This window comes from Thermobia domestica, chromosome 3, assembly GCF_964235325.1.
Source record: "Thermobia domestica chromosome 3, izTheDome1.hap1.1, whole genome shotgun sequence".
NCBI lineage: Eukaryota > Metazoa > Arthropoda > Insecta > Zygentoma > Lepismatidae > Thermobia > Thermobia domestica.
This window is the reverse complement of record NC_137456.1, coordinates 273140736-273154831: the sequence shown is the minus strand read 5'-3', so window position 1 is coordinate 273154831 and position 14096 is coordinate 273140736. Positions and strand designations below refer to the sequence as shown.

Genomic DNA, 14096 nt, shown 5'->3' with positions numbered 1-14096 from the left:
TCTCCCGGTTCAAATTTCGATACGAGGCATCCTGACTAGTGATTTTGCAGTACCACTGGGCGAATACCAGGATACCTTTAATACATAAGCTTTGGCAAATTTTCTTGAAATCTTTGTTCTTATGTTGTTAATGTTTCAGTGTGAAATGGCATTTTGCTGCATGGAAAATATTTTAGTAAACAAAATATAGTAGATGAATGGTTAGTGTAAGGAACTCCTACTTGTGTGGCTTAGGTTCAAATCCCGACTGTTCTTATTGATTTTTTCTTTTAGCTACACTCATATGTTGCACTCCAGAAGTTCAATTTTGAATTAAATATAGTCGCAGCTAGTTTAAACTGGATCCCTAATAGGTGCAGTGTTCCTTTCAGAAAACATCTTCCGGGGGGTGCACTTAGTATTCAGAGGACCACTGCTGCTATTCTTTTATTTATTATTATATTACAGACGTATTATTTTGATCTCCTCCCGGGGGAAAATGGCCCCCTAAAAATAAGTGTGGACGAAACACTGCACAGGTAGTCTGAGAGTCTGGATCCTCCAGAGGCGCCCATTAAGGGAGTAAGAGGAGGCGATTGCCCCCTCTAGAGGAAATTATACTTTGCAAGATCGAAAACCCAAAAATTGTTTGAATATTTACCCCAAAATTTGGAACTATATTTGAAATGTCGCTTATACTTGCCCCCTTTGAAAACCACAATATGGGCGCCCTTGTGTGTCTTGGTTCGGGTTCCACGTTAAGTCGTAGATGCATATCTTGTATAGAGTCACAGCTGAAAGACACGCTGAACTCTATATCACCTCACCTCGTGAGATATTCTATTTTTGCATAATTTCTAAACCACTTCTCTTTCTTTGAATCTCCTCCTTCCTCTTAGGACACGCATAGGTTCAAACCGAATCTTTCTTCACGGTTGGAGGACGCAAGGCTACTGTACCATACTCGTACAACCCTTATGAGTTGCGCAGTTTGAGTAGCACGCACGAATAAACCACGCTTACATTTATTATATATAATTAATAAAATCTCATATTAGGACTAACTTCGCACACAAAACTTTTAACAATGCGACTTTTTAAATTCTGTTCATCATCTTTTTATTATTATTATTATTATTATTATTGCAATAGCTATATGAAGCAATCATTTCGGCCAATTTCGTTAATACACACCATTCAGCAACCGGTAGTTGTAGAAATCAGGCTTTTGCAACAGCAATTGTTAGCTCAATCGGTAGAGCGCAGACTTATGGATTTAAGGGTTACGAGTTCGAATCTAGCCTAAGTCAAAAGATTTTTTTCTGATATAATTCTTGAGATGGAAATGTTTCTCTCTTCACCTCTCTTCACAAACATCTCGTAATTCTGAATAGAGATGTTTGGATGTGAAAGAAAAAAGTATACTAGGATATAAGAAAAGAAAGATAAATTACATGATACCTTTTGCAATTTTTAACTATATTTTCACCTATCTAGGACGTTTCTAAAAATTTCAGACTTCTAGACCTCCTTTTCGCTCTCTTATGTGTCCTTTAACTAATTTCTACAATTACTTATTGAGTCTAATTTACTTATAATTACTTATTGAGTAATTATACATATATTACAGATGTCTCATCTCTTTCTCTGTTCTCTACATCATGTCTTGAGATGAATGTTTTGAAAATAGGTTACAGACACGATTTTACAAAATAATACGATCTGCGATATCAGTGATACATATTGTGGTGTTTAACTTAACATATGTTTGAATTTCCTACTTCCTCTTAGGACACGCATAGGTTCAAACCGAATCTTTCTTCACGGTTGGAGGACGCAAGGCTACTGTACCATACGCGTACAACCCTTATGAGTTGCGCAGTTTGAATAGCACGCACGAATAAACCACGCTTACATTTATTATATATAATTAATAAAATCTCATATTAGGACTAACTTCGCACACAAAACTTTTAACAACGACTTTTTAAATTCTGTTCATCATCTTTATTATTATTATTATTATTATTATTGCAATAGCTATATGAAGCAATCATTTCGGCCAATTTCGTTAATACACACCATTCAGCAACCGGTAGTTGTAGAAATCAGGCTTTTGCAACAGCAATTGTTAGCTCAATCGGTAGAGCGAAGACTTATGGATTCAAGGGTTACGAGTTCGAATCTAACCTAAGTCAAAAGATTTTTTTCTGATATACTTCTTGAGATGGAAATGTTTCTCTCTTCACCTCTCTTCACAAACATCTCGTAATTCTGAATAGAGATGTTTGGATGTGAAAGAAAAAAGTATACTAGGATATAAGAAAAGAAAGATAAATTACATGATACCTTTTGCAATTTTTAACTATATTTTCAGCTATCTAGGAAGTTTCTAAAAAGTTCAGACTTCTAGACCTCCTTTTCGCTCTCTTACGTGTCCTTTAACTAATTTCTACAATTACTTATTGAGTCTAATTTACTTATAATTACTTATTGAGTAATTATACATATATTACAGATGTCTCATCTCTTTCTCTGTTCTCTACATCATGTCTTGAGATGAATGTTTTGACAATAGGTTACAGACACGATTTTACAAAATAATACGATCTGCGATATCAGTGATACATATTGTGGTGTTTAACTTAACATATAAAACAATAAATAGAAAAACTGAGAATACGAATCTTTTCGTGCACTGATGCTTCAAATCTGTGTCTTTACTCCCTATACCTATGTTAATTCCCTAGTCAAAATAAAAACTCTTCAAAATTAATCAAAAATTCTTATACAACCATCCCCTCCTTGGAGTACTGCGCGGTCACATACCCGTCACTGCGATGTAAAGGCACTTATGGCGACGAGGATACATATATCCTGTAAATGTGACCGACGTAACTAAAATTATCAATCAAATTCAAAATAAATGGTCAGCGGGCATTGATGAAGTACCGCCTGCGCTTATCAAGAAAGTTGTAAACAGTTCTCTAGCTGAAGTTTTATGCTATTTAATAAACCTTTCTTTCCAAGCAGGATTATTTCCTGATAAATTAATAGTTACCAAAATTAAACCAATTTATAAAAAGGGGGATAAAATGGATATCAGAAACTATAGATCGATTTCTCTTATCACAAAATTTGGGAAAATATTAAAATTAGCAATGAACAAACAGGTTATACTATATTTACAAAGCACTTGAACAATTTCAAAAGACCAACATGGATTTATTCAAGGAAAATCAACGGAAACCGCTATTTACCAACATCTGAATTACGTAAGCGAACTACTAGATAAAAGAAATAAGTGCATAAGGTTGTTTTTATACCTTACTAAAGCGTTTGACTTAGTCGCTCATAGAGAACTTTGATATAACATAATGTGGAATAAGAGGAGTAATAAGAAACTGGTTTTGTTCGTATTATGCAGATAGAATGCAGGGGTTGAAATAACTAGAGCAGATGGGAGAAACTCAAAAGTAACTACTTTCACATCTACAATGAATAAAATAAAATGCGGCGTACCACAAGGATCAATTCTCGGGCCATTACTCTTTTTGATATATATAAACGATCTCCCGGATAATTTAAACTTTGCAAAAGCCACATTATTCGCGGATGACACAACTGTATCAATAACAGGAGAAAACTATCAACAATTAAATACTAACATAGGAAATACCGTACAACAGCTAACGAATTAGTTCGATCATAATAAGTTAATAGTAAATTAAAAAAAAAAAAACTTGTCAATAAGCTTAAAATTAACAAACAACAATCTAGATAAAGGAAGTATAAAAATAGGAGAAAACGTAATAAAAAAGAGTTAGTTCCATAAAATTTTTAGGTGTACATATATCAGCAAATTTAAAATGTGATTATCATATAGAAAAAATTGCGAATAGCTTAAGAAAAACGTTTTTCGTCGTACAAGACATTAAAAATACTATATTCCGAAACAGAGAAAAATATTATATTACTGCTCATTTGAATCTATATTAAGATATGAATTGATGTCTTGGGGAAATACTGTAAAAAGTAGAGATATCTTTAATCTTCAAAAAAGAGTTGTATGAATCCTAGCTGGTGTAGGACCCCGAGTCCTGTAGGAAATGTTTTAAAGAATTAGCTATACTACCTTTACCATGTTTGTATATATATTGCTTAATAGAATTTGTAAGATCCAATATAAATGAGTACACAAGAAACGGTGACGTATACGGTTATAACACAAGAAAAAAGAAGAATTTTCATCCACCAAACCATAGAACAGCAATGTACGAAAAGGGAGTAAAGTATGCTGGTATTATGCTATGGAATAAGTTTCCAAACAAATTAAAGGTTATCAAGTCTAATGTTGCATTCAAAAGAAAATTAAGAGAATACCTATTTTCACATTGCTTCTATACGATAGAGGAATATAATCAATTAAATAGTGACAATGCAAATAGTAGTAACAAAGTAACAAGATAGGTCCATTTATGTATAAGGTATGCTGTAGTATTGGTATAATGATATTTCAAATTATTATAATGTATAAATGTATGAATTATATTTAACAAATGTATCTAATATATGTACTGCTTCAATTAACCATGACGAATCCCATGTACTATCAGAAAATTATTTCCAAGTTTGTACAGAATGGAGGATAAATAAAAATGGAATGAAATGAAATGTTGCAGGTTTTTTGCTGTGGACTGTACACAAAAACTTTACTGATAAAAACATGATTTACTTAGGTAACAAAACATGGTTGAACTGCGTGAGCGAGTGGACGAAGTTAGAAGTCCCACAGAGGTACAATTGTTTTAAGATCTGCTTATGAATACGGGCTCCGGATGTATAGCATATGAACTGCAGTGCAAAAACACAAAAAACCTCTGCTAAGTAGCCACTAAAAAGCAGGAATGCTACCTAACCGAGTCGGGGCAAGGCGGAGCTTGTAGGCCGTCGCGGGAAGCATCCGAAGGGAGGAGACAGGTCAGCGATGCTGGTTATACCCCTAAACGAGGACAGTAAAAGGAAATGAGGTTTCAGAAAGATACGAATTGGACATTAAGCTGTTTGTGGTCAGTAGAGCTACTGCAACCGCCATAAATTAGGAAATATAAAATAAGTTACCCATAGAAAAAAAAAGTGCGGTGTAATTGGGCATCTGACTGAATGTATTTGTACGTCATCTTCCCTGGATTCAGATGTGCCCAAATGAATATTGTCCGTTTAACCAATCAGAAGTCTCTTGGGGCCCCCAGAGAAGTGTGTCTGGTAATCCACAACACATTCGTCTACTTTACCATCATGTTTAAAAAAACTGTATTCGAAAGTTCTAATGTGTATGAAATTTTGATTAATTCCACGCAATGTCAAAAAAAAAAAAAAAAAAAAAAAATCCACTAAATTCGAAATTTGGAATAGGAGGTTTATGTCTAGTTTTGGGTTCTCCTTCAGTCCTATCTGCATCATTTCGCTTTCATTTTAAAATATTATTTTTCTCCCTGCTATCATTCCAAACTATTGTTACTGAATCCACCTTTGTACCATTTCTAATAAAATTTATTTAAATTTTCTTGAATTACTGTGTTTCTTCCTTAATTGAAATAAAATAGCTCTTAATTTGTATCCATTTACTTAATCGTTCGATAGAAAGCCTGTACAATTACATTTTTGGGGATATCTATGCTACATGTTCACGATTCTTCTGGCATTTCATCTAATGTATTAAAATTTACAAAGTGAAGCTTTAAATCAATCCTTTGAGTTCAAAATTACTCATGTTTTACTTAAATTCAATCACTACAAAGCAACTTTATCACTACACCATCACGGTTAATTACTTTCATTACAAGTCATTATGCATAAACAACGGGTTCTCAATACATATTCGCAATCCAGAAAATTAAACATTCTGCCCCTTTTATCACGTGTGCTATATTCTGCCTTCCTTTTAAAAATTCTGCATTACGAATTATTTAACATCATGCCGCAATTATTCATCTGCTACACAAACATTCATTACATATCAGCATAAATCAACATTTTATCCTTAACCTGACTTAAGCTAACCTTTACGCACAAGTACATAAACCAAAAAAAAAAAATAAATAAATAAAAAATAAAATAAAGTAAACCATAGCACATATCAGACGCTGAGTACGATTTGGAAAAGCAAACGAGCATCTTTACTTTAGCCTATCTTTTATAATTCTCCAATTTAGTTTTAAATTTCTGGTGAACAGGAAAACTATTCGAATTTTGAAGAGTCAAGCGAGTATGGGAGACGGGATGTGAATCACGTATCATCAGTGATTTGGTGCTGACTGCACGCACGAATACATCTTTCCTAAATTTCAAAACAAGTTCCTATCCAATTTTGGCTTTGATTGCTGTTATGTATAGTGTAATGCCCACCATGGTGTTCTATACAAACAACTTCACTCTTATGTTTAAAAACACCACCACATGGCTTTACAAGAGGATTGCACACATAAGATGGATCCACTATCACCTGCAGACGACGAACTTCTAGCTTCTTCTATGAAGCAGACGACGACAACTGAGCAGCAGCGCCACCACCGTCCGAGAACCCCTATACATGTGATGGCCGACAATGGACCTGACTCAGTTCTCTGGTACCCCTTTTACTTCTTGCAACGGAACATTAAGAGTAACTTAACCCAGGCCTCTAATCTGCTATGGGACTCTTGGCTTTTCCCTTCTCCTGCATTAGCCTGCTAGGGGGCTCTGTCGGGAATCCTAACCTCAGACGCTTAGCCTGCTATGGGGTTCTGTGGTCACCTAACCAACCCACCGCTTGCCGCGGAGCATTGCGAACCATAACGCCACTCTGCTACGCCTGCTGCGGGGCTCTCCGGAGATCCTCTCTGCGACCTTATGGTCAAAGACTACGTTTATATAACCTTGCAAACTTAGAGAAATTATCTTTGTAGTATTTTGTAAAGTACTCTTTATAGTGGAAATTTATAATAAAAGCCGGTAGTGGAAGTCGATTCCGGATGCTTTTTATTATCGCTCTACCTACAATCTATGTGGGACAGAGTCAATTAAATTGTAATGTTGAAGGAAGTCCCCTCGTCCGTACCCTGTCTTTGCATCTTCAAAACAATTCAAATCACAAAACAATGACGATGCAACTTTCTACAATACAAATCCAGCTTCTATTTTCGTCTAACATCTGTGAGGTTCAAAAACTTTGAATCGACGGATGTTAGGAAATTTACAAAATTTACCTCCTTAACCTCGGAAACCTCAGCACGTTATCTGCTTAATAAATCCACTATTTCATTATCTGTACCTCGAATGTTTTCAAACTTAAGATCTATACGTTGGCGCTTTGAAACAAGACGTGTTGTTCCAGCATCTAAGTTACGAAGCCCAAACGCATAAATATTTCCCGAATTATCACACTGGAGAGTGTTCGACGACGTAAAATAAAGTAAGGAAAATTCTTGCGTAAAAAGAGAACTGTCATCAATTCCAACTGAAAGATAGATAAGGAAATCTTATGTGGTTTGATATTCCGGCTTGAAATGTCAATAATCCTCGGATCGTCCTGTCTGGTGGAAATTACGCAGTGAATCCAGAGAGGCATTGTGCAGAGGTGTTGCTATACAAATGGAAACCCGAAGAGAAGATGTTCAAGTAACTCCGTGCAGTATTCTATGCGCCGGTCCTTCTTAACGAGGTCGTAGAGTGGAGCTGTCAACTCTGAAACATTTGGAAAATGCCGTTTCCACCACCCGACGAGCAAAATAAATGTCCAAATAGCTTTCTTCATTCGTGGAAAACGAAAATGGCGTGTGGCCTCTTACTATTGGGGTTGACTTTCTCTCATGATCCAGAAAATATGGACTTAAAAATCAGTATGAAAGAAATAACATTTATAAAAATTTAAAGCGTTATTTGCCGAACAAAGAATTCAGAAAATTGCCTCGATATGATCAAAGTGTTCTTCAAAAGAAGCAGGAACACAAAGCGTATCGTCCAAGTAAATGATGAGGTACTCCATGTGAGGAATACGAATGTGAACATAAGTAATTACAGTCAGTGTACATCATATTAAAATGGATTTTCAGTGAAAATAAAAAGTATTTTATGTGTAAGTGTATTCTTCTACTACCCTCGTTTATGCGTATAATTGCCGTCGCTAACGCCCCTGTTCCCTATGGACGCACCCCGTACTATCGCTTGGGCCATATGCTGCGCTCCTTCCCTAACTCAGTTAGATAGCATCCATGCTCTGTAATATCCACCTAGCACTAGTTGGCTCGTGTTTTATACACTGTAGTTTTTATGCCATTCTGTATTTTTAGAGTCCCCCTGAAGTCAATCTCCAAGTAGTAAGGGAGCTCCTCATTTAGTACATGTTCTGCTAAAAACAAATAGAAAGCTCAAACCTAATTTGAAAATGTAAGAAATATGTCAGTTTTTGCTAGAACCGTCTGACCAAGTAATATTTTTGGAAGTCCATACCTAGTGACTGGAAAATTCCCGGGAAGATTCCCAAAAATAAGAATTATAAGGTAATTTATGTACAATCACAAATAAAATTGCATTCTATTACTATATTAGTATTTCAAACTTAAATTCGTTTTTATATCACGGTATATTTTTACGTCTGTCCCCAGACGAGTCTTTAAAATGTATATTCTCCAAGATATTATGTTATTTTATTATATTTAGAGAGTACGCATAAATAATATTTATTTACAATATGTTCTATGGATGTAAATATGTTTCAAAAATGGTATAGTAAGTCCACATATTTTTTAAACTGCTAAAAATTTTAAATTTACATGTAAGTGGATTTTCTAAACTTGAATTACTATTGATATAAACATATGCTGCCTTATGCAAGTCGTTTTGACGTATGATTAGAGTCATACCAAAAGCCTGACTACTGAAGGAAACATATGTTATTCGAACTCTTTAGTATGGAACTAATAACTTGTCAGAACGACTCTCCATAAGCCCCATTAAATTTTTAAATGTTATAAACAAATTAGGTTGGGTAACTGCCAGAAGACACATGTCCCACCGTTTTGTCAACATTTGCGCATAAATATGTATGTTCACAATATTTGCAAGATACTTTCTTAACTTTATAATTTTGCTTGTAATATTGCCATACACGACCTTTCTTCCTGCCAACTTCTCGACAATTCATGCGCTAATACACATGTAAGAGAAGTCCAAGTACCTCTTTAGAAATTCGAGCCAGAGACAGGAAAAAGACCGATGTCTATTACTAACGGTGGTTCAGTGTTTATTAATAGTACTTCGTCTCTATCTCTACGTAATTCTACATTACGTTACAAAATGACTCCTTGTCACAATTTGTAAATTAGTACTTCGCTACATTGGTTATTGTTTAGATTTGGGGGGCCTGCTTTTGCACCTACTTTTTTGCGACATTCTATTCTGATGCGGTTGTTTTATGGTTTCTTACGTAAATTACGTTACCAACATTAAATTTAGACAGCATTGCAAAGCGAGCGTTAGCGAGTGAACGCGGTTTAGAACCCCGCAATTCACGTTGTTTTCTATCTTCGTTACCAAGAAATCACTTTCTTATCTCACATAAATCAATGGCACTTATCTTTACGGATTGTACAAATCCCTTACTGCCATAAAAAAAATGTGTTCGATACTTTCGTCACTACATGAACACCACTATCAACTCATTTGTTCCGTAAATATTCCTATATTTTGCTAGTTTCGGGCCCTTAATACTAAACAATTACCCTACTTTTTAGTGCAAACGGAAATGGCACTCAAAAACTCATGTTATTAGTTATATAAAGTACAGCCAAAGAATTTTAAATTTAACATCCAAATTCTTTAAAAGCTAGAAGTAAATCATAAGCTACTAAAATAATATAATTAGTCATACGGTTCTTATAATTTGGAAGATAAAGTAAAGAAATGGAAATATTTTCCTTCCCGGGAATTTATAGGCCATGGAAAAAAAACCGCGAATATTCCCATTTTTTTTAAATTCCGGATATAGTACACAACAGTTCCTCCTCATTTCCCCCAGGACTCACGAAGTTCAGTCTTTTACGGATTATTCATTGAGGATCTAGGAACTTGAAAATGAGGTAACAAAGCGACTTTCAGTTACTTGTCGACTGAAACTTTTACATGACATACCACCATTTCTGTACGTGGTGCAAGAGTTAGAACTATCCTCGAGTACGGTGCACTTTATGTGCGCCTCTGTAGTGCCCTTGTACTTTACATTTCACTATGTGTGTCGGGAAAAGGGACTTGAACGCATATTGCATGTCTCGCGCTCGTGGATAGTTCTTACTATTGCATTACGTACAAACGTGATGGTATTTCATGTAGAAGTTGTATTAGCACACATAAGAAACGCATATCACGGTGTAGTCATACTGCATATTCCAGTGTAAGACATATGATCTGGGTTCCTTATGAGTTCTATTACCATTTGTACATTACATACCATCATTTCTGTACTTAATGCAAGAGTAAGAACTATCCTCGACTACGGAACATTTGTATACTATTACCGCCGGGAATATTCCCACTGCCCATCACTATCTATACCTCTATATCTCTTTCTTAACTTTATAATTTTGCTTGTAATATTGCCATACACGACCTTTCTTCCTGCCAACTTCTCGACATTTCATGCGCTAATACTTATTAGCGCATGAACAAATAATTATTAAACTATTGCCTAAGACGAACAATAATAAAAATATAGCTTGCAATTAAAACGCGAATATTTTATAACTGAGGGAAACATTTTAAACATACCGAAACACTCTTTTCTTGCTTAATTGTTATCAATTTCATTCCGTAAAAATATACCGTTCAGTGTATACAATACCAAGTCGAAAATGAGAAAAGAACCAACTCATTACTTATTACAGCCGTGTACACCAACGAAGTTTAAACGTACGTTCAGTTAAACGCGTTCAACATTAAACTTTCAAGATTAAACGTTGTTGTTGCACCATTGAAAAACGAAGTTCAGTAATCCTCGTTAAATAAACTTCGGTCAATTTGTAAAATCGACTCTGATTGGTTGTCGTCTTTCGTCCCCAGGGGACTCTTGATTCAGCTTTTCTGCTCTCCTTGAGACCGATGACGTCACGTGGAGGTATCGCGGTATTTTTCAACAGAAGTAAAATACTGCATAAACAATTACGCTAGTGTTTCAAGATGAGCAAAAACCATGTTAATTGCGCAGTAGCTTATTGAAATAACAGAGGAAGCAATACAAATGAATTAATGTTCCATCGATTCTCTAAAATTGATGAACTTACGAAGAAGATGGGTTTCCCGCTATAAACAAAAGAACACGTTTAATATGGATAACGCACGAATATGTTCTGCTCACTTTTCACCACAGGATTGTCAAAGGGTTTTAAAAATGAGCTTGTAGGTTTCCAGCAAAAGTAGTGTTTAAGATCTGACACTGTTCCTTCATTATTGATACCAAACTGCCATGGGGAAAAAATAACCTAGACGCTAATCAAGTTGAAAAACAGGTGTGTAACAACAACAATTTATTTTACTTTTTTGACATTTGTTTCTAAGGCCCTAAAGCGAAGTGGAAGAGGGAAATAACGATAATATAAATGTATACTCTCATATATTGTTTAGTTTAAATGATATTCTTAAATTTTTTTGAGTATCTGAATCGTTATTCTAGCAAAGTACTCAAAGTGCAATTTGAGCAGAACATTCATAAGAGTCTATTAAGAACCGAAATTAACATAACCTTACCTAATCTTGTCTAAACGAACTGTACTTGTTACGTATAAATTACATTGATTTTATTCCTTCTCCAATGCCACATCGTGGGACAAAATCACTTGTTCTGCTCAAAGTGCACTCTTACCATTATTCTTATAATTGAAGGGCTGACCGACAGAGGGAGCTAAGCCACGAAAAATAAATTCCAAGAAATCGAAGGGTAAAGTGGAGGACGAATAACTGCAGATTTTCCGCTGTGAAAGTCGTTCTTTTATGTATGTATATTACTCTATAGATATCTGTGCAACTTGTAACCTGTAATATATACTGTAAAGTATGTTGTATTGAGTAATAAACGAATATTAGTAATGTAAAGGAAATATTTTGCAGTGATGATATCTGACAGTTTGATATATACACACGAAATACATTAGGTTTATTCTCTTAAAGAGTTCATTTAAAACAAAGGATCTTTGCAAAGTATTATGTTAAAACACTTCATTTTTGATGTAAATGACTTCATTGACCTTATTTTCTCTATATAATGGGTATGCACTATGAGTATACTGTACATGTGGCTGTTTCACTTACGATATAAATTATTTTCTCACATTTTTCTGTTTCATTGTATACAATTAATGTATAAATCATACAGAAACGAATTAAATGAACAATTAGTTACCTACTTAATTGTTATTTTATCTTAATATGATTTCCACTTTTAAAGTGTATTTAAATAAATATTTAAGGCATAGAGTTAGAACTGATAGCTTAGTCGTTAGAACGGCCTATGTTTAGCAGAAGGGGTCCAGCTCTTTTCTCTAAAAAATGTTACAATTTTGGTATTTTCTGTTCACATTCGGTTAGTTTAGGGTAGGGTTGGTTAGTTTAAGTTAGGTTAGGCTAGTTTAGGTTTCGTTAGGTTTGTTTAGTTTATGTTATATTAGTAGAGGAGTCCCGCATAAATTTCCAAAAAATAATAGAATTTCGCTTATTTCTACTAATATTACGTTAGTTTAGGTTTGTTCAGGTTAGCTTACGTTAGTTTGTGTTAGGTTAGGTTAGATTTGGTTACGTTATGTTACGTCTAAGTACTTGCATCACTCATTTCTCCCGTATATTTTCTGTTTTTTACGTGCTTCTGGACCCCTTGTACTAAACATACCCCGTTAGAACTTGTGTTTAGTGCATTTCAGTGTTTGGTTTCTACGAATATAGTCATGAGTGTAAGTAGGGGTAAAAGTGTGGACAATGCGAATGGACGCCGTCCCCTCACTTCCAGGAAATATCCCTGGCGTCCCCCAAACTTTCTAACTTAATTAGGGCTACAATGTGCAAAAACAGGTACAGGGGAATTCATGCGTCTCCCTACCTTTTCAAATCCACTTTTACCCCTGGGTGCAAGTAAAGCTGTACCTAGTGATGGGTAAATTCCCGGGAAGATATTTTTCGGGAAGATTCCCAAAATGGGAATTTATGTACAATCAGAAAGAAAATTGCATTCTATTACTATATTATGATTTCAAAGTTGAATTAATTTTTATATCACAGCATACTATTACTTTTGTCCACAGAGGATTCTTTAAAATCTATATATTCTGAACGTTACTATGTTACTTTATTAACACTTCATTCTAATTAGAGAGTACGCATAAATGTATGTTTATTTACAATATGTTCTCCCAATTAAATATGTGTGGAAAAAATATATAGTAAATTATATAGTAACAGTTTAAATTTATATGTAAGTGGATTTGTTCAACTTGACTCTATTACTGATATTATAAACACATTCCGCCTTATGCAGATATTTTGAAGTACGATTAGAATCATGCTAAAGGCCTGACTACTGCATGGAACATATGTTAATAGAACTCTTTAGTATGCCGCTAATCACGCGTCAAAACGACTCTGCATAAGGCCCATTAAATTTATAAATGTTATAAACCAATTAGATTGGGTGAATGCTAGAAGATACATGTCTCACCAATTTATCAACATTTGCGCATACATATTTATGTTCACAAAATTTGAAAGATACTTACTTACTTATCTTTATATTTCAGCACGTAACATTGCCATAAGCGACCTTTCATTCTACCTTTTTCTCGAAATTCCACGCTTTAATTCGCATGTAAAAGAAATCCGAGTAGGCCCTATCTCTTCACAAAAATTCGAGTCAGAGAGAGGAGACAGACCGACGTCTATTACTATTGATGGTTCAGGGTTTATTAATAGTACTTTATCTCTATTTCTACATAATTCTAAATTACTTTACAAAATGGTTCCTTTTCAATGTTTGTAATTAGTACTTTGCTAATTTTGGCTGTTCTTTAGCATTGGGGCCAGGTTTTGGACGGGTCTAGGAA

At 34.7% G+C, this 14096-nt stretch overlaps 1 protein-coding gene across 3 annotated transcripts in view; it reads right to left on the bottom strand.

The window, feature by feature from the left end:
- LOC145681050 (uncharacterized) overlaps positions 1 to 11058 on the bottom strand; it is a 47157-nt gene extending 36099 nt beyond the window's left edge. The window contains exon 1 of one of the 3 annotated variants that reach the window (XM_081752385.1): positions 10928 to 11058. The gene's annotated coding sequence lies outside the window, so the exon portion shown is untranslated. Of the gene's footprint in view, positions 1 to 10782 lie in introns of all 3 variants that reach the window. The other 2 variants (XM_081752384.1, XM_081752386.1) reach the window with 2 other exon arrangements.
- Positions 11059 to 14096: the final 3038 nt, after the last annotated feature.